A 21428-nucleotide genomic window follows, 5' to 3' on the forward strand; every position below is an offset into this window, starting at 1 on the left:
TGATGATGATGATGATGATGATGATGATGATGATGATGATGATGATGAAGGTGATGATGATGACAGCTGGCATTTAAAATTTGCAGTGCACTTTCCATGTTATCCCATTTGGTCTTTGAATTAGCCCTGTGGGGTGGGTGCTGTGATTATCTCCATTTTGCAGAAGAGGAAGGTGAGGGGTTAAGTGGTTTGCCCTGAGTCACACAGCTAGCCAGGGCGGCACTTGACTTAATTCCCTGTTGCTTCCTGCCCCAGGCTGTCCTTTCCCTTAGGGTGCTGGAGAAGGGCTGAAGATCCAGGATTATTGTAGGAAGGCCGGCCTATAGGTTTTACTGTTATTTTTTACTATTATTGCTTTTCCCTCATTCCTTCTGTGTTTGCCTTCCTAGGCTGAGGCACATGGGATCACTCCCCTCCCAGCGTAGCTTCCTTAGGGCATTCCTGGCTTGTATCAGATTTCGCCTTATGGAGCTTTTGGTCTTGGTGTTTTTTGTCCTTTTTTTTTAAAGGAGAGCATGAGATTTCGTGTTAGAGGTGCCCAGAAGTTAGCACAGTGCCTTGTATACAGTGAGCACTTCATAAATGCATATTGACTGACAGCTTTCAGTGTCAGCTGACTCTTTAGGCATCAGTAAAGACTCTTCAGGTGAATGTGGGGGTAAAGTGCGTCCCTGCTTGGTCTGAAACAAACCCATCATCACATTTGAGTGAGGGTGTCACGTGAGAGTGGGAAGATTGGAGAGCTTGCCCCGTGTTGGAGAAAATGGGGGTGTTCCCCTTAGAGAAGCAAAGACTTCAGAAGGCCTGGTAGCTGCCTTAAATTAAGGTTTCTGAGGCGTGTCCGCACAAACCCTGCTGTCGGTGAAGTCACGTTCATGTCTGTGCCCCTAGTTAAGCTGTAGCCATGTGGCATAACAGATTGAGTTGTGGACTTGGGAGTCGGCAGTCCTGGGTGGGAATGCTGCCTCTGAAACTTACTCGCCATGGGATTTGGGTCACGTCCTTTCTGTGCCTCTGTATCTTCATCTGTAAAATGATGGGATTGGGCTAAATGACCTCAAACGTCCCTTCTCGCTCCAGATCTGTAATCCTAAGTCAGTTGAGTGTAGCTCTGAATCCCCATGCCTTGTTTTTCTTGGCCCCAGAGGGGAGCACTAGGGAAAGGGGGAAGGGAGAGAGAGATTTCAGCTTAGTGTAAGGAAAAATGCTCTATTAGAACTGCCCCGAGGTGGAATATGTTGTCGGAGGTGATGTTTGGTTTCCTTTCATCAAAATTCTTCAAGGGGAAACCGGAGGGTGCCTGTTGAGTTTGTTGGAGAGAGTTCTTGTTCGTAGAGGCTGGGCCTCCCAACCCTGGGCTGCTCTGCCGTGCGCCTGGGCTGTGGGGATCAGTATCTTCCTGCATCGAGAGGTCTCCGGTCATTTTTCTTGCTCCACGTCGCTCTCTGTTGTGTCAGGGATCATACTAAGCCTGCCCTGCTTGGATTCCCCAGAGCTAGTCTCATGGATTTATGGTTGAATCCTTGAGCTGGAGTCAGGGAGAATTGGGTTCAGATCAGTTTCCTCCTCCTTAAAATGGGTATAAACTACCTGTCTTGTAAGGTTGTTACAAAGCTCAAATAAGGTAATGTTTATAAAGGGGTGGGGATAGCGACTGGAACTGTGATTTCATCGGGAATGAGACTTCCTCCAGTGGAGGGTGACACCTTTTCTGCAACTTCTGGTCTTGGAGAATTGCCTCCAACACTTGGAGATTACATTATTCATTCAGGGTCACACAGCCAGCATACGTCAGAGTCCCAGAGGGTCTCAGTTTCCTCATCTGTAAAATGAGAGGGTTGGGCTTATTGATTTAGAAGTCCTCTCTGACTCTGGAGATGCAGCCTGATGGTCTCTCTCACGTATGTTTTGTAGCCCCCTTCTCCGTTTGATCACCTCGGGAGATCATTCTAGTTCTGGACCAGGCCTGAAGATACCAGCAATCCTTCAGGCAGCCCCACGGCTTCCCCAGGATGTAGGGAGACCCGAGCAGGTCTAGAACCGTCCTAGAGCTTTGACTCTTTTCTAGGAGCAATGGGACGACCGGGGTGAATGTCTCTGCCATTGGGTGTCTGTGTTTCTGTTTGTTAGGTCAAGAGCGGTACATAATGCAGACCTTCCCCTGGTGGTGAGTGACACATACCCATTTAAAATGAGACCAAAAAATTCACTAAGAAAGGCTTCTAACCAGGTCACCAATTAAAGGCGCCTCTCTACTGACCGCTGAATAGCAAAACCACACATTGGTCCTGCTACCCAGCCACAAGAGAGCCTTTGAGACCACGGTGGGCCAGTTCCCTCTTCCTGCCGTGTCCAGCCTTCTGTGGTGTGCGCCGTACTTAACCCGGCTGCCCTCCACCTCACTGATTGCTACCCCCTCAGTGAAGCAAGTGTGCCTGGCCTCTTGAGATTATTTTATGTGTTTATTTGTCTTCATAGGTGTTCAGTCTCTCTGGTAGAGTGTAGGCCCCGTGAGGGCAGGCCCTGGTTTTCTTTTCCTCTCCGAATCAGCAGTCACCAGCATGGTGCGTTTGATGCCATAGAGCCTTATGGGATGTATGCTTGCAGGACTCACAATTCACAGATCATTCTGACTTTGTTTGGAGCTGTTCCCACCTTCAGCCCCAGAAAGGCAGATGAGGTCTGAATGGGAAGTATCTGCCTCTGGTTTTGGTCAGGATAGGATTTGCCCAAAGTCTAGGCCTCCTCTTTGGTCTTAGCTCAGGTTAGCAATCATACCCAGGGTCTTGGAGATTTATTTCTTTTCCGGGGGGTTTTGTTGTTTGCTTTTTTTTTTTCTCTCAGCGTCAAAACATCGTGGGGACTATTTGTTACTTAACCATGGTTACATGAAAGCATCAGTGCAGGTAGACCGAGGGACACCTGCTTGTGGAAACAGAACCCCTTCAGAGACAATCCGTTGGACTTCCTGTTTCCAAACCGGTCAGCCCAGTTTTTGCCACCTGGTTTGACTGAGGAAATTGCAGTGAGGGGCGGGGGGAGAGGAGAATTCCATGTGGAAATGGAGACCAGCAGGTACAGTGGAAAGGGACACGTGCTGGCTTTCAGAGTCAGAGGACCCTGTCTTTGGACCCTGCCTCTCTCACTGTGTGACCCTCGGGCAAGTCCCTTCAGTTTTCTCGGCCTCAGTTTCCTTCTCTGTTCAAATGAGGCAGTTGGATAATATGGCCCCTGAGTTTGCTTTCCAACTCTGGGTGTATATAATCTCATGATCCCTTGATTTTGATGTCCTGGGAGAAATCTATCTTGACAGCATCCACTTTGGGCTCTGGTCTGGTCTAGAAGGTTAACTAAGGGTTTTTACCTTCCTTCCTCATTGATTCCTACCTCCCCTCCCCGTGGCGCCTCCTGCCCCCACATACTCCCCCCACCCCCGGAGATCTGGAGCCTGGAAGCATGTGCCCAGCAAACATGGGGAATGAAGCTGCCGTGGGCCCTGCCCAGCCTCGTCTCCCAGCTGCGTTTCCATTCGGCTCAGCCGGAGGGGCCCGGTGGACCTTGGCGAGTGTTCTGAGCCCAGGACTTGATGCTAAAGAATCAGATTGTCTTACCTCATGCTGGTCTCATTTTTGAATGTCAAACACATTGACTCTGATGGGAAACACAAGCCAAGGAGAGGGAGTGATGGCTTGGGGGGGTTGGGGAGGCGACCCCCGGGCCTCGTAGGCCCCTTCCCCTTTGCCCCTCACATCCTGCCTGGAAGAAAAGTTGCATCCTCAAATGTCCTATTTGCATAAGAATGACAGGATGTGATTGGACAAATGAAGATTAATGCGATTACTGATGTCAGACGGACCCATTGTCTGAAGACTGATGACAGGCTGCCTTTCTTCGAATGGCAGGCAGCTGGGTTTGGAGTTTATTGGGTCTTTGTTGAGAGTAGGTGCCTATTATAGCTGTGTATACAGAGACGTGGCCACATGGAGCCCCTCCGTGGTTGGCTGTGGGTTTGTGTCAGTGCCGTAAGAGCAGGAGGCCTTGGGCCTTCTCTCCCCCAGCCCAGGTGTTACGTCCGTGAATAATACGAGTCTCGCCTCTACCGTCCCCACACATACATACACATCTGGTTTTCTTCTTGAGATGTGGTTTTAATTTTGATGTAGACACCCTCAACTTGACAGCTTTAAAATCATTCCGCTGTGAAATGCTAACACCGCCTGTAGGCTCAAGACTCAGGCTTTGCCTTTGTGTAGTCAGCAAGGAGGGAGAGAGGTGGAGCAGTGGTTAGAGCCCTAACCTTGGCATCAGGGATGCCTGAGGATGAAACCCGCCTTGGACGCTGAACTAGCTTCTGACCGTGGGCAAATCGCATAATGACTCTTAGCCTCAGCTGTAAAGTGGGGAGAATGATGGCTCCTGTCTCACAGAGATGCTGTGAGGATGTCTGAATGTTAACTCTTATTAATGGCTTTTATTATATATTTTGGTGAAAGGAATTAAACTTTACTCTTCTAGTTTATGATGTGTTTTGGATAGAGTTGAGGCCTGGGAGAATTTTGTTTCATTCAGGATAATTAATTTGTTTATCAAAAGAAGAATGTTTTATTGATGCCTTTTTTGGTACGTCACAGACATATAGTAGCCACCCCTTTACTGCCGCCCCCCCCCCCCCCGCCCTACCTTCCTGTCTGCTTTCCCTTGAGAGAAGGAAGAAAAATTTAGCTAACCAAGTGACAGAGAGCAGTATCTGTCAGTATCTGCAATATTCTGTACCTCTCGGCCCTACATCTTCACGCAAAGAGCAGAGATGGATTTCCTCATCTTTTTTCCAAAGTGAAATGGGTCATTATCAATCAATAAGTGTTAATTAAGTGTGTACTATGTGCCTGGCGTTGTGCTAAGCACTGGGGATACAAAAAGAGGGAAAAGACAGTTCCTGCCTTCGAGGAGCTTACAATCTAATTGGAGAGAGAGTGTGCAAATCACTGTGTACAGACAAGCTCTATGGATGATGAAGAGGAAAAAATGAACAGAGGGAAGGCCCTGGAACAAAGAGGGTTTGGGAAGGCTTCCTGTACAAGGTGAGGTTTTTGTTGGCATTTAAAGGAAGCTGGGGAGGCCAGTGGTCAGAGCCAAGGACCAGAAAAACTGCCCAGAGCTGAGATGCAGGTAGAGCAGCTGGGACCAGCGTCGTGAGTCCAGGAGAATGTGTGGGGCAGTCAGGTGTGAGAACGGAAAGGGAGGAGGGGGCGGTTAGGAAGGGCTTCCAGTGCCAACCAGAGCAGTTTATATTGGGTCCTGGAGGCCAGAGGGAGCCATGGGATGTTCTTGAGTATAGGGCTATGGGATCAGACCTGTGCTTTAGGAGAATCACTTTATTGACTGGAGTGGGGAGAGGCCTGAGGCAGGCTGACCCCCAGTAGCCATTGCAGTAGTCCAAGTGGAAGGCAATGAGAGCCAGCACCAGGCTGGGGCAGGGTCAGGGTCAGGGGACGGGCTCTGTTCAACTTTGTTTTAGTATTTTTCTTCGTTTTTCATTACATACATACATGCATACGTACGTGCATATATACGCACACATACACACCTGCATAAATACATACATATATAAATATATGCATATACGCACACACACGTATGTTTCCTCAGCTGTAAATGGGGGAGCTGGAGTAGCTGGCTTCCAGCATGTTCCTCCGCAGGGGATAGGGGCGCCCCCAGGGCTGGGGCCCTAATCCGGTTGGTCTCATAAGACCAGTGCCCTTCCCTTTACAATCTCCTCTGGGGTTTTAAGTGCATTTGTTTATTGTATAAGTTGTGTGGAGGTGAGATTGTATCGCAGGCTATGGAAGAACCAGCAGCCTACAGCTGTCTTCCCCAGACAAGCCTCCCTTTTGCCCCCTGCCAAGTCCTCTGGAGACAGCCTGGGCTGGAGGCCTTTTCTTGTTTCCCTAGGGCCCCACCAATCTTCCCTACATCCGAGTGCACACACTGCCCGGGTCTGTGCCCGGTGCCTGTGTTTCTTTGGAAGCTGCCCTCCTGGCATTGGCATCCCGTGTCTTCTTGTCTGGGACCCTTTGTGGTCAGGGTCACCATCAATGATGGCCACATACAGTAGCATCAGACCCCCGGGGCCTCAGGGAAATCTGGGTGCTCCTCACGAGTCATCTGGGCAGGTAGGTGGCACGGTGGATAGAGCACCGGGCCTGGAGTTGGGAGGACCTGAGTCTAAATGTGGCCTCGCACACTCACTAACTGTGTGACCCCGGGCAAGTCACTTCACCCTGTTTGCCTCCGTTTCCTCATCTGTAAAATGAGCAGAAGGAAATGGCAAACCAGTCCAGTATCCCTGCCAAGAAAACCCCAGATGGGGTCACGAAGAGTCAGACACGGCTGAAACCACTGAATGACAACAGTGAGTCATCGAGAGGCCTTAGTGAGCAAGAATGGAAGGATCCTCTTCTGGTTCCGTGGTTTTCTTACTCCTCCATGGGACACTGATGCTCAGGTGGAAAGAAGAGGGCATCTCAGCCGTGAGCATCCAAGCCAATAAACATTTATTTGGCGCCTACTGTGTGCCAGGTACTGTGCTAAGCCCTGGGGGCGCAATCAGTAAAAAGACAGTCCCTGCCCTCGAGGAGCTCACAATCTGCTGGGAGCAGAGGGAGAAAACAGTACATAAAAGGAGGCTGGAAAAGGAAGGAAGAGGGGAGAGCAGGGAGCACCTGGGTGCGGGGGCAGAGTGGAGTGCGCTGAGGCCCGTTTCTTCCTTCTCTGGAGGAAGGCATTGGGAGGAGTTCAGGGTTCGACCCTCCGGCCTGCAGTCAGAGGGGAGAGGAGGCCGAGCGTCAGAGACGTGTCTCCTCTGAGATGCTCAGAGGGACCCATCCGGAGGCCCGCAGACATCTGTGGGGATGAAGGAGAGTCCTCGAGGGCCCCCCTCCTCTCACCTTTGGTTTTCTTTTAATCCCATTTAACAGTTGTTTATTAAATAGCCATTAAGTGCCAGGCATGACTTATACAAAGGAAAGTCGCAGCCTTTGACCACAAGGAATTTGCTTCTTTCTACTGGGCAGAAACACCATGTCCCCCAAACCCAAAGCGTATGTAAAATACGCAGAAGGTAATTCTGCAGGTGGGGGTAACTTTGGCCACTCGAGCATCGAGAAGGACCTCTTGGAGGAGGTGGTCTTGGAGGGAGCTGGAGGCAGAGGAAAGGAGGGAGAAAGCATTTGAGGCATGGAACACAGCCTGTGCAAAGGCTTGGAGGTGGAAAGCAGGAGATGGGCAGGAGGAGGAGGGCATACCCCAATGCCTGGAATGTTCTCCCTCTTCTCTGCCTTCTCACCTCCCTGGCTTTCTTTAAAGCCCAATTAAAAACCCTTCTTTTATTGGAAGCCTTCCCCCACCCCTCTTAATTCTACTGCCTTCCCTCTCTTCATTATTTTCTGTTTCTTCTGTAGATAGCTTGCTCTGTATGTGTTTGTGGGCATACTGCTTCCTCTATTAGATTGTAAGCTCCTGGAGGGCCGGGATTGTCTTTTGCTTCTTTTTGTATTCACAGCACCAGGAACCGTGCCTGCATGTAGTAGGTGCCTAATAAATGTATATTGATTGGTCGCTGTGGAATTTTGATTTAGGGGAAAAGCCCATAGACCAGTTTGGCTGGAGCGTACTGGGTATGAGGAGGTGTATACATCTGGTAGTGAGATTCTCATCCTTTAGAGTTTCAAGACTCCTCGTCCTGGTGGAAATAGGTGCCTGATGCTGGCGGGTCTCACTGAATGTGAGGATGTTTGTGGTCCTAACAGGGAGTATTTATATTTATTGTAAGAGTGGTCTCAAACCTCTGCTTCTCTGGCCGAGATAGCTGGGACACGGGGTCACCACGTCTGGTGCATGACACGTGTGGCACAGCGCTGTTGGGGGGCCATTGGTTTGTAATAAACTTTACTGGTTTTTTTTTTGTTCTTACATCACGTAGATTTCCCAGTGTGCTTTGTTGTTCCCCTTGCACAGAGCAATCCTTTCCCATAAAAATGAGTGGGGGAAGGTTCGGTGAGCCCGACCATCACGTTCCAGAGATCTGGCCGCGATGCAGTGTTGCCCCCCTGTAGCCCCCCACCTCTGAAAAGGAGGCGTGCTTCCCTATTTCAGGGACCGAGCTTGGCCCTTTGACTTCACAGCAGGCGGTGGTGGCTTCCATTGTTTCAGCCTTCATCGTTTGTCATCGTTATCACTGTATTTTGGGTTTCCTGATTCTTCTTCTTTTTCTTTCATCAGTTCACAGAAGTCTTTGCATGCCTCCTCTACCTTCCCCATATGGATTTGAAGTCCCAGGACCCGGGTTTTAATCCCATTGAGGTGACTTGGGTCTCAGTTTCCCCATCTGTAAAATGGAGTGGTTGCAGCTGATGGCCTTCAGGGTCCCTCCCAGCTCTAAACCATGTACAGACCTCGAGATCTTAGGCCATGAAAGAGCAGGACTGACGATAAACAGTAATGATATCTAGCATTGGCTGTTTGTCTTATTTATTGGCTATTTATATTTAAATATATTTGCACACTTTTAAGGTGTGCAAAACACTTGACTTAGGTTTTCTTACTTCTTCTTTAGGGTAACCCTATGAAGGAATGTTTTGTTATTATCGCTATTTTGCTGGTGGGGAAACTGAGGCTGATAGAGGTTAAAGGACGTCCTGAAGGTCTGTGTGATTTTAGCGGCAGGATTTGACCTCGGATCTCCCTGGCGCTAAGCGTAGCACTCTGGCCACTATGCCTCGTGACAGTCCTGGGGGGGTTTGGAGGACACAGATTGAAGGGGCCCTGGGGAGACTGAAAAGATAGGCTGAGACAACCAGAAGAAGGAAGAGAGGGAGGGAGTGCAGTGATGGAGGCTGGAGAAGCAGGTTTGAGTCCTGATGTGGGCGTTGGACAGACCCACTTATCCTCTTGGTATTCAGCCTGGGGGGGGGGGGGTGTGATTTAGACGACCTCTGAACTCCTTTCCACCTGCATGATTTTGTGACTCTAGTCCAGAGGGCCCCCAGAGTCCCACCAAAGGAGGGTTGGCCCAATATTAAATGTGAAAAGCATCAGAAAAATCATTCCCCTCTGTGGCCCGTCGGTCCCAAGCTCTCCAGTTACTGAAAAGTCCTTCCTTTAAAATCAGCCAAACGAATCACACACCCCGGCAGGTGTGCACCGGTGACCCTGGTGTCCAGCGATTGGACCATCAGGAAAGGGGACAAGCTGTAAGTCGGCCCAAGGTGGAGGCAGCTCCCGGCCGGAGCTGGAGAACAGAGCCGCTCACTTACTTTTTCTTGTCTTAAATTTATTTCTTTTGGGGATAGGAAAAAACCAAACCAGGAGGAAACTTACTGAATTGTGTGTCTTCTCCTTATTGCCCAGGTGGAAGGCTGGGCTGGTCCGGGCTGGTCCTCGTGAGTGTCATGGAAGTTTGTGCACGTCTGCCCAACCTCTCCTGAGCAGAATGCTCTTTAAATGGCTGTAGAATCAGGAGGGCGGGCGGCAGTGGCGGCGGTGGTCTTACTGTGACCTAGCCGCTCTGAATGTGACAACGATTTCACGTGGGCCTGGGGAGCATCGTCTTTGAGTCCGGGCCTGACGTGGACACTGCTGCTGCCTCTGTGACCTTGGGGAGGTCCCCTTCACTGCTCTGCGCCTCAGGGCCCTCATCTCTAAAATGAGCAGGTTGGCCCACGTGACCTCCAAGGTCCCTGCCAGGCCGCCATCCAAGAGCTCATGAGCCCTTGTGTGTTTTTTGACTCTGTGAGAGAAAGAGACGTATCGTGAGAGAAATATGAACAGAGAGAGAAGCTCAGAGACAGAGAGGAGAGGAGAGAGAGAAAAGAGAGAGAGAGAGGAAGAGGGGGAGAGAGAAACACAGAGAGGAGAGGAGAGAGAGAGAGATGGACAGAGAGGGAAAGAGAGAGGGAGAGGGAGAGGGAGAGGAAGAGGGGGAGAGAGAGACAGAGACAGAGAGGAGAGGAGAGAGAGAAAAGAGAGAGAGAGGAAGAGGGGGAGAGAGAAGCACAGAGACAGAGAGGAGAGGAGAGACAGAGAGAAAAGAGAGAGAGAGAGATGGACAGAGAGGGAAGGAGAGAGGGAGAGGGGGAGGGAGAGGAAGAGGGGGAGAGAGAGCTGGAGACCTTTCTGTGTTGTTAGTGCTCTGGGGGTCCCCTGTGTGGGAGCTGAAGGGCAAAGTTTCCACTCACCTAAGTGAAGTCATCACTGCTTTTGAGGGGACTGGACTGAGGCGCTTTCAGAAGGCACAAGGAGAGAAGGCATTAATGTGTCAGGTCTGTTGACCTTCAGCACCTCTTTTGGCTGGGCACCATCCTGGGCACCTTGGGGCTATGCAGAGAAAACGGCCTTGTAGCCTGGTCGTTATGCAGGGAGACAGCTCAGTATGGCTGGGGGCGTTCCCAGCGACCAAACGCCAAGCTGGCGTTGGGCTGTCCATTTTACTCCCCCTACTCCCTTGCCCGTCGGTCCCATTAAAAAGACTGAGCTGCCACCATTGTTCCATCTCGCCATGAGGTGGCAGCCGTGCACCTGCAATGGGGGTTACGTTTCCTATTCATCCACTGCCAAAGACCGGGTAGGATCGACGAAGAGCCCTGCTTAGGTCAAGGGGAAATGCAGCGTCTCTCTCCAGCGGGCTGACGGGTCAGGTGACAGGTGAGACTGGACAGAGGATGAAGGACGGATGGAGGAAGGAACGTTGGCTTCTGTCTCCCTGGAGGTCTCCAAGGCGCCATCTCTCGGGGATGGTTTTATTTATCTACTCACTTGTTTGTTTGGTTGATTGGTTTTTTGAGGCAATCAGGGTTAAGTGACTTGCCCAGGATCACACAGCTAGTAAGTGTCTGAGGTTGGATTGGCACTCAGGTCCTCCCGTCTCCAGCGCTCTATCCGCTGCCCCGCCTAGCTGCCCCTTGGTGATTGTTTTAGAGAGGATTCTCCGTCAGGTAGATGGCGATTCACCTGGCTTGTCTCTGTTGTCCCTGTGTTCCTCTGCTAATCCCCAGCAGCATATTAATGACCAGTGAGCTGGGCGGTTCAGTGGGTAGAGCGCTGGGCGAGGAATGAAGAAGACCCGAGTTCAGATCCATTCTCTGACATTTACCAGCTCCGTGTGACCCTGGGCAAGTGGCTTTACTCTTCTCAGACCGTTTCCTCATCTGTAAAATGGGGTAATAAGCGCACTTATTTCACAGGGTTGTTTTGTAGTTGAATTGAGATGTTTCTAAAGCATTTTGCAAACCTTAAAGTACTCTATAAATGCTGGCTATCTTGATGAGACTTTTCCGATAGAACTCTTGCAGTCTTCAAGCTGGACAGAGCCTTAGCTTCCATAGTTCATTAGGAGCTTGGCTTGAGCACCTGGCTTGTTAGATGGTTTAATTTTCGTGCGTTCATTAAATAGACATTTAATGGTGAGTATAGTTATTGAGAAGGCAAGAAATATGATACTCATACTCATGAAGTCATGCAAAACATATTTCCACATTAATCAATCAATCAACATTTATTAAGCACCTACTGTATGCCTGGCCCTGTGCTAAAGGGGATTAGCCATGTTTGAGGGGAGGGAAGGTTTTTTCAAAGAAGGTGTTTTTAGTTGTTAGATATAGACTAATAGATCTAGAGTTGGAAGGGTTTTTAGAGGCCATTGATTCCAAGTCCCTTGTGTTACAGATGGGAAAACTGAGGCACAGAGAGATTTGAGTGGCTTGTCCCAGGTCACATAGCTACCAGGTGTCCAAGGCAGAATTTGAACTTAGGTCTTCTGCTCATACCGAGCAAGGAATTAATTTCCTTTTAAGACAGAAAATCTCAGCATTTTAGAGATGGACAGGATCTTAGATACCATACATAGTTTGAAAATTGGCTTGATCAATTAACATTTTTTCAAATAAGTTTATATTGCTGTCTTTACTTTTTATGTCCCCTCAATCTCCCCCAAACACCTAGCTTTCTAGACCGTTTTATTTTCATTCATTCATTAAAAATAAAGCATTTATTAAAGGCCTACGTAATGCAAATGCGGTGCCCCAAGATAAGGTTGCTTTCCTGATATGTCTCTGCCAGGGACCGATTTCCCCTCTGGCCCTCGTTCTGGCCGGTTGCTGCCCAGGCGAAGGCAGAGCCCTGTCGGCCTGGTGGTTTTAGTCTACGTCCTCTGACCTGTTCTGCTCCACTCCCCTCAGTCCCCACAGTCGGGGACTGTGTTTCCAGGTTAGGAGACCATATGTCCTACGCACTTTGCACAGTTTTGGTAGAGGGAGAGAGAGCGATGAGGACAGCCAAGTTTCCATGGGTTGATATTTTACATCCACATTTCTGGCCTAGAGAGTCTTTCATTCAGACAGTGAGAAAAGCCAAAAGGCGTTTCCTAAGCAGTGGCCTGAGCTTCGTGGATAAGACAGAGGTAGAAGAAAAACAGTGGTCCGAGCAGCACTATGACACATTCACTCCTGGTGACAATAATTGTAATAGCTAGTGTCTGTAGAGTTATATAATGATGTATATGTATATATTATATATGTATATATTTTCTATGCGTGTCTATATCTATAGAATTATATAATGATGTATGTGTATATATTATATGTATATATTTTCTATGCATGTCTATCTATAGAATTATACAATGATGTATATGTATATATTATATATGTATATATTTTCTATGCACGTCTATATCATATATGTATAGATTTTATATGTATATATTATATACACATGACTGTATAGGTATATATTATATATGTATGTCTATGTATATATGTACACATATGTGTGTGTATATGAAATAACATGAATTAGGTGCCATTATTACCCCCATTTTACAGATGAGGAAACAGAGGCTGAGAAATATTAAGCAGCTTGCTCAGACTCACACAGACTATAAGTTATCTGAGGCAGGATCTGAACTCGGGTCTTTCTGACTCCCAAATCCAGCACTGTGCCCCTCCTCAGAGTCTGTTTCCTGGCCACACTTTGTGAACGTCTCATTACAAGTTGGAGCAGTGTATGAAGCAGCTGGACGTCTAAGTTTCTCTAAAATGTGTTATTAGGCTAAGTGAGTATCAGGAGAAGTAAGAAGCAGTTGATGAAAGCGGGGAGAGAGGGAGATGGGGAGAAGGGGAGGAGAGAGAGAGGCGGGGGGAGAAAGAGAGAGGCCGGATATGTAGATCAAGGAATCGTCTACGTGGAGGTGATAAGTTAACCCGTGGTAACTGTGGTGGAAGGGTCCTGGCTGTCTTTTGTGTTGTGGGCCCCTTTGTTAAAGCCCGTGGAGAATTCCTTCTCTGAATGATATTTTTCAATAATTGAAGGAAATGCAGGATTTTGAAAGCAGTGTCTAAGGAAAGCAATTAGCATAAGTCTCTTGCTCACAGATACACAACTGGAAGGTGTCTATGATGAGGATTTCAAGTCTGGTCTCTCCTGACCTCGAGTTAGGATAATTTTAGAGCCCTACTGGAGATCATTGAAAAAGGAAATTAATTGATTATCCCTCTAAATAAGTGATTTTGTGATCAGCTACGTGCTGGCCCCAAGGAGCAAAGAAACACAAACGTAGAAGGCGGCCTAACAAGATTTCTTCAAGAATTATTTTGCAGTCAGTAGAAATTCCCGGTATTCGGGAGGCTCCCCAAGCTTGGTCTCCATTGGCTGGCTGGGAAGTGCGGAAGCCATGGGGTTGTGAGTGGCGGCTATTTCCAGATGACTGCCAGGGATAGCAGCCTCGAAGAGAAGGTGACGCGACTCTGACTGGGGAGCCAGCGCCAAGGAGGGCTCACGAGGTCCCTTTTTTATACAACGAAGGGCATCATCTCTGACGCGGTTTTGATTTTAGGTCCCAGGCGTTATAGGGCCACGATTAGCTGGGGCGGGCGGCAGGCTCGCCTTCCTTACTTCCACCTGGCATGCAGGAATCTGTTACCTGCAGAAACTAAGGTGCGGCGAGCAAGCCCTACTCGCTTGTGCTTAATTTTGAGATTCAAGCGTTGCGGTGACTTTGAGAGAGATCATGCCGCCAGGTTAGAGGCAGAAGGCAACGCAGCGAAGTTGCCTGGATTTATCAGGACAATAAACAGTCAGAGGGTATGAACTCTGAACAGAGCTCTCTACTGTGTTATCTCTGCATAACCTTGACTACCGCCAAGGAGATTGGCCTTGAGATAGGTTCTTTTGACAATACAATGGGGTCTTTGGTTTATGGAGTTGAGAGTTTTCCCTTGGGATTCTTTGTCTGAATGCTAGCCTAGATTCTAGGAGAGCCAAAACCTCAGCGTCTTAATATGAAGGAGGCGAGACCTCAGCTTCTGCATGCAGAGACAGAATGTTCTGCAGTCAGCAATAGCCATCTATTTCTCCTCCCTGAGAAAGATTGGCCCTTGCAGTTACAAGTGCACCAGATAACAGCCATGTCTGTATACATGTAGGAGCTGTTTGGAAGGGGCAGAGGAACTCTCTTGGGGGAGAAGTAGTCCAAACCCTCGATGTGGATTAGGCGGCCTGGAGGTTTTGGGTTTTTTACCTCTGCTCATAGATTGGGAGGAGGTTGATGGAGCTATCCCTGTTTGGGAAGCGGGACAAGATTGCACTTGCCAGGTTTTGAATGAAAGTCTGTGATGGAGTCCAGGGGGGATGCAGAGGGGTGAATGGCAGAGGGGGAGTGCACCAGGGAAGTGCCTTGCCTTTCCCTTCCTTTCCCTTCCCCTTTCCCTTCCCCCTTCTCCTTTCCTCATTTCCCCTCTTCTCTTTCTTCTCCTTCCCCCTTTCCCCTTTCCTTCCCTTTTTCTTTCATTCTTTCTTTCCTTCTTTTCCTTCCTCCTTCCCTCCCTCCCTTCCTCTCTCCATCTCTTCATTTCTTCCTTCCTTCCCTCTTTTCTCCCTCCCTCCTTCCTTTCCTCTCTCCCTCCCTCCTTTCCTTCCTTTCTCCTTCCCTCCCTCCCTCTTTCCCTCTCTTTCTTCTTCTCTCCCTCTCTCCCTTCCTTTATCTCTCTCCTACCTTCCTTCCTTCCTCCCTTCCTCCCTCCCTCCCTCCCTTCCTTCCTTCCTTCCTCCCTCCCTCCCTCCCTCCCTTCCTTCCTTCCTTCCTTCCTTCTTTCTTTCCCCTCTCCCCTCCTCCTTGCCTTCCTCTCTTGTCTTACAAGTACGTTTTCAATTGTTCTGTTTGCATGTACAGAGGGATGAGCAGGAAAGCCTCTGGTAGTTTCTCTTTGCAGAATATAACTGGGTGGAGAGCATCTTTTCCACATTGGCAGCAATGTGCACCTGCGGGAGTGTTTCTTGTATTTGATGAGTAATTCTGTGCTCTCCCCGGAAGAGCGGAGAGGGGATTCCACATGGAACACGATGCACTTTACACACTAAGGAATAGATAATCCCAAAGTAACAGCACTGCGAGGGGAGCTGTTCTAATTCAGTCCATCCCGGTAGACTGACAGAAGCCACCGACATCCCTGGTGTGTAGAGGGTGTGGAGGTGGCAGAAAGCTCCCACCGGGCCCCAATCCCTGCAGGGAATCCCTCCCCTCCCATGACTAGCCAGCCAAAGCGGGAAGCTTTGTCCTTAGAAGAGCTCAGTTCAGATTCTGCGCTCCCCCAGAATCCGGAGGATGTCCTGGCCGGAAGCCGACCACCGGCCGCTGGATCAGTGTTTAATGGCTGCTAGGCACTCTGCGTCACATCTCCATCAGCATCCTTTGACCAGCCTACGAAGTCCCCTTCCAGGATTCATTCGGTGACAGGGACGCCATGTCTTTGACAACAGCGGCTAGCACTTGGGTCGGTCTTAAAAAAGCACTTTACAGATGTCATCCCTGCTGAGCTTCGTAACTGCCTGGTAAAGTGGGCACCCTTAGTATCCCTATTTGACAAGGGAAACTGAGGTTCATAGCCTCAGAGATTTTTTAGCTGGAATGGACCACATTAGTCCAACCCTGTCATTTTTTCTTTTTTTGACTTCCCAAAGGTTCCATGCATTGTCCAGGGTCACACAGCTAGTGAATGTCAGAGGCAGGATCCAAATCCAGGACTTCCTGACTCGAAGACCAGCAGCCCTGGGCAGGAGGCACAAGGTTTTAAAGGGCCAGTGCCCTGATAATGATTTCAGCACTGAAATCCTGTGTTTCATTTTCCCCTAAACCCTGACTGCGATGCTTGCAGTATGCAGATGACAGCCACTTTATAACTAGCATTTACAGATGAGGAAACTAAGGCACAAACATTAAGTCAGTGTGCTCTTGAAATCAGCTGAGCGTATGATGACAATAACAATGATAGCTAGTGTTCATTTGCTTTTAGGTTTTGTTGTTTAGTTGATTCAGTTGTATCCAACTCTCCATGACCCCGTTTGGGGCTTTCTCAGCAGCCACCTAGAGTGGTTTTGCCATTTTCTTCTCCATCTCGTTTTACAGATGAGGAAACTGAGGCAAACAGGGTTAAGTGACTTATCCAGGGTCGCACAGCTAGGAAATGTCTGAGGCTGGATTTGAACTCATGTCTTTCTGACCCCAGGCCCAATGTTCTTGTCTACTCCACCTAAACTCACTGTTCCAGATTCCATTCTACATACATCCCTCGAGCTGTGTGTTGTGCATATTCGATGTTACTGACTGTCCTGATTCCATTTATCTGTAGAAGATGTCCCAGGGATTTGGGGGAAACAGAGGTCAGAGATATTCTTAAGTGCAGCTTCTAACTAAGGGGTTCCCTTCAGCTCGTGCTGGAGAACTTTCTTTCTTTCATACAAAAAGCGTCACAGGCAGAAGTATAAAAAGTCCTTGTGCCTTTGAAAAGTGAACCAATCAGGGCGGCTGTTCCTGTTTGCCGTACCGTGAAGTCGCCATCTTGTCCCAGGGTTTTCTTTGGAGACCATTTCCTCCTCTGTTTACTGTCTCCACCAGTCCTGAAATTGGAGACTCAGACTTTCTTTGTCTTGTAAACAAACACACAACCCAAGCTATGCACATCCCCCTGAAATGTCAACATGGCAGTCCAGAAGGAAGAACTCCCAGATTTCGATCAGGCCAGAGATAAGACATTTTCCTGGGTGACTGAGGGGAGCTGGAGGATCTCTCTTCCTGGAGACGTTGAGGAGGAAAAGGCACAGCCCTGGCCCACAGAATATGTCTGCTGTCTTTCTAGTTCTCCAGTTGTATTGTGCCATCATCCCTCCCCTCCAGGCTTCCTTCTAGATCCAAAGCTCTGGAGGCTGTGTCTGAAATGCAAAATGTTCTTCAAGATATTCCTTAAAAACAAGGAAGAAGGCTTTTTATTGATGCCATTTCACAGGGTCTCACAGTGATTTCTGATAAAAGACCTCCTCTACTCATATCCCCTGGCAACGCCTATCTAGAATGAAGCTTCCTTTGTAAGAATAATAGTAATAATAATAATAACAACAACTAATAATTGACCATATATAGTCCATTATATAGTCTATGTAATGACTCTGTGGCTTTGTATGACACAGTATACAACAGTCTGCCGTAGTAGACCCCCACCTCTCTGCCTGAGATGGCTCTATGCTATCTCTACACTATCTTAGCATCGGGCTTCCTTTTGGCGATTTAAAAAATTGACATTGTTGTAGCCGGTCATGTTTTTTTGGTTCACCTATTTCATTCTACATTGGTTCATACCAATCTTCCCAATGTCTCTGAATGGCCCATATACATAATTTCTTTCTTTTTATTTCAGAGACAAAGTGACTTGCCTAGGGTCACGCAGCTAGTACTTGTCAAGTGTCTGAGACCAGATTTGAACTCAGGTCCTCCTGCCTCCAGGGCAGCTACTCTATCCTCTGTGCCACCTAGCTGTCCCCGTGTACATTATTTCTTACCATACAGTAATAGTCACGTACATTCTTATATTATAGGTTTTCTTGTAAAGCCTCTCCCCTCTTGGTAGGCCATGAGATGATTATTGTAAGCACTACATAAAAATTAGCTATTATTATTAAATAATATAATAGATAACAATAACATATTATACAATATTTTATAATATTATATATTTTATAATATTATGTATGATGCCATATAATAATGTTTGTTCAATTCAGTGTGTATTTGTGTGTGTGTGTGTGTGTGTCCATAGGCTAATAACACAAAAGTCATAGCACAGTAAAGAATAAAAATACTTTTGCAATCAGGACAAACTTGGGTTTTGATCCTGCCTCCTTAGCTTTGTGAACACAGTAAATGAAGAAAATAGCCCCCAAAGTGCTTATTTCATTATGTCACTGTAAAAATCAAATTAAATAAGGTCTATAAGGTGCTTTATAGCCACTGAAATAATATTATTATTATCCCTTCCACAGCATGACTTTCCCCATTGTGATTTTGATATATTGTGGGTTGGCGTAAGAAATTAAATGGGAATTTTGGAGGAGTTTTGCAGAAGCTTCAGACAACATGTGAAAGCCAGCAGATAACACAGAAAAGTTTAGAAACTCAGAAATGCATGAAATATATGTATAATATTGTATAATATCAACATATTTTATCTTTTAATACCATAATAATTCAGACTTCTTCTCTGGTACAAAAGGAGGGCCAAGAATTTCTGTGTGGATTTTCCAGATTGCTGGAGCACGGCATCTGTAACCCCTGCGATGTGGAAGGGATTCTCATTTTCCAGATGTGGAAACTGAGGCACCAAGAAAAAAGGTCCTTTGCACACTCACACAACTCTTGGTGGTCAAAGCTGAGATGCAGAGCTGTGGATCCTGGCTCCTAGCCCAGCCCTCTTTCTACTATATAAATACTATAGTGCGTTGATTCTCCTAGTGTGGTCCACAGACCCCTGGGGCTCCCCAAGACCCTTCAAAGGTGTCCACAAGGTCAAAACTATTTGCATAATAATACTAAGGCGTTTTCATTTCTAATGCGGTAAATTTCAGTAGATAGATTCCACTATATAAAAGTGCTTGGGGGTGCTCCTCAATAATTTTTAAGAGCACAAAGGGGTCGTGAAACCAAAGCCATCGCGAACCGCTGCTATCAGGAAGCTTTGTCTTGGCCGGCGTAGTTTGCTCCAGATGTCTTCACATGCCCATGACCTACAAGGGTCATTATTGCTCGTGTTTACACATACTGATAGCAACACCTTCAGCACCATCATCTTTGATTACAGAAGGGAAACGGTCCTTGATTATAATTATACATAGATTTGTTTAGGACTGCTTTGGAAAAACACGAAGCCTGAAGACAGATGGAGCCATCTCTTGGGGCCCAGGCAGATGGAGGCACTCGAGGCTGAGGAAGGTCATATCGAGTGTTTTCCAAGTACATTACAAACATTCATCTAACTATCATTCCCTTCTGGAATAGTTAGCAAAACCAGTTTAAGGAGGAAATGGAGACCATCTGGCAAGAAACCCCCAATGTACCGCCATCTTCGCTGAGATGTAGCGCTCTCCCTGAATCTGTCCTATTATTTTTCTTTGAGAGGAAGAGGATTCCTCTTTTTCTCTTATAGGTAGGCTCCTTCTGGTCCCCAGCCCTCGCCCTTGCTCTGGGACCTTGTCTCCCCTCAGCATCTCTAGTCTCTGCTCTGTGGGCTCTTACCTTTCCACCATGCTGAGTCCTCCCTAATCTGAAAACAAGAGTGAAATGCCTACACAGGACCCTGCCACTTTTTCCAGTTTTTCTAATTCCTTTCATTGACAGAATTAATCAAAGAAGTGGTTTACACCAGGTGTCAAACTTGATGCCAACTCCCAATTGAGAAACATTTAACAAAATATATAAAACTACAATATAGACAATGTTAATGTTTGGTTTTCTAAGTCAACATAAGTCAAGGATCTGTTTATGTTTGACTTTGACCCTTTGGTCCATACCAGGGCTTTTACTGTTTCCCATTTACCTAATTCCCTTCATTCGGGGCTCCATCACTCTACTGAACCGGAACCCTTGAAGGTCACCAAGAATCATCTCCCTAAATCCATTGATGTTTTCTTCTCTGTGACTCTTCTTGGCCTCCCTGCACCCTGTGATGTTGGACCAGTTCTTCCTTGAGATTCTGTCCTTCCTTCCTTCCCACCTGCTTGAGGCAGGATTCAAACTCGGATCTTTCTAACTGTGAGTCCATTGTGGCCGCCAGCCCTTCCTTGTCTTTGGACTGTTTCCATTTTCATCTGCTCTGTTAAGACCGTAAGCTTCTTGAGGCCATCAGTCATGCCTTTGGTGTTTCAGGTACCGCAGTGGCCTCTAAGAGCTTGGTAAATACCCATTGGCCAGGGCGTAGAGCTTCTGGCCTCCCTAGAAGGGCCTCCATTGAGGAGGCCCACTTAGCCTGGATTGCCCATTTCAGAATGAGAACGTCTGAAATCTCACAGGACCATAAGAAATGAGGTGTAGTTAGGGGGAGAGCCGCGTGGGTTGGCTTTGACCATTCTGCCAACGTCAGAGCCGCAGGCACAGTCAACCAAAGTTCCATCTTGTTCTTTCTTACAAAGCCTCCCAACCTGGCATAGGGAGGAGTGATTGACTTGAGGCATTAGCTAGTCGATTAAGTAGCCAGCTGTTCCATGGCCATTTGATGGGCTTGTCAAGTCAGAGAAGAGAGTTGGGGAAGTCCTTCCTCTGTCTTAGTTTTTCTTTCTCTTGTTACTTTTGATGTAACTTGTTAATTTTTAAAATTGTGATTCATTTTCCAGAATGTGAAATGCCCTGGACATTCTTTTCCTCAATTTTTATTTTGTTTTATTTTATTTTTTTGGTGAGGCAGTTGGGGTTAAGGGACTTGCCCAGGGTCACACAGCTAGTAAGTGACAAGTGTCTGAGGCCGGATTTGAACTTAGGTCCTCCTGACTCCAGGGCTGGTGCTCTATCCACTGCGCCCCCTAGCTGCCCTTCAGTTTTTATTTTTGATAGGAGAGATTGAGATCTGGACTTGTGAGATGATCAATGCAAGGTACTCCAAGCATGGAAACATCCTCTGTTAATGCAGATCAGTGACTCATCTGTAATTAATAGTTTTGACCTTGCCTGCAGGCAGTGGTGTGTCCAGGGATCGTGGCCACATAGAGCCGATGTTTCAGGCTAAGGGTAAGCCCCAGTTTCCTTGACCCAAGGGCCTGTCCTCTGTCTGTTATACCTACTCTTTGTTGTTATGGAGTCGTTTTCAGTTGTGTCTGACTCTTCCTGACCCCATTTGGGGTTTTCTTGGCAGAGATACTGGAGTGGTTTGCCATTTCCTTCTCCAGCTCATTTTACAGATGAGGAAACTGAGGCAAACAGGGTGAAGTGACTTGCCCAGGATCACATACCTACCAAGTGTCTGAGGCCAGATTTGAACTTGGAAAGATAAATCTTCCTGGCTCCAGGCCTGGCACTCTACCCACTGCACCACTGATACCTACTCTGCTTATTTAGTTTA

At 47.6% G+C, this 21428-nt stretch overlaps 1 protein-coding gene across 1 annotated transcript in view; it reads left to right on the forward strand.

Moving 5' to 3' along the window:
- The window catches only part of SPATA5 (spermatogenesis associated 5), a 227007-nt gene that overhangs the window by 64325 nt on the left and 141254 nt on the right, over window positions 1–21428 (forward strand). The gene's annotated exons all lie outside the window — the stretch shown is intronic.

The sequence above is a fragment of the Vombatus ursinus genome, unplaced genomic scaffold, assembly GCF_900497805.2.
Source record: "Vombatus ursinus unplaced genomic scaffold, bare-nosed wombat genome assembly UNPS02010193.1, whole genome shotgun sequence".
NCBI lineage: Eukaryota > Metazoa > Chordata > Mammalia > Diprotodontia > Vombatidae > Vombatus > Vombatus ursinus.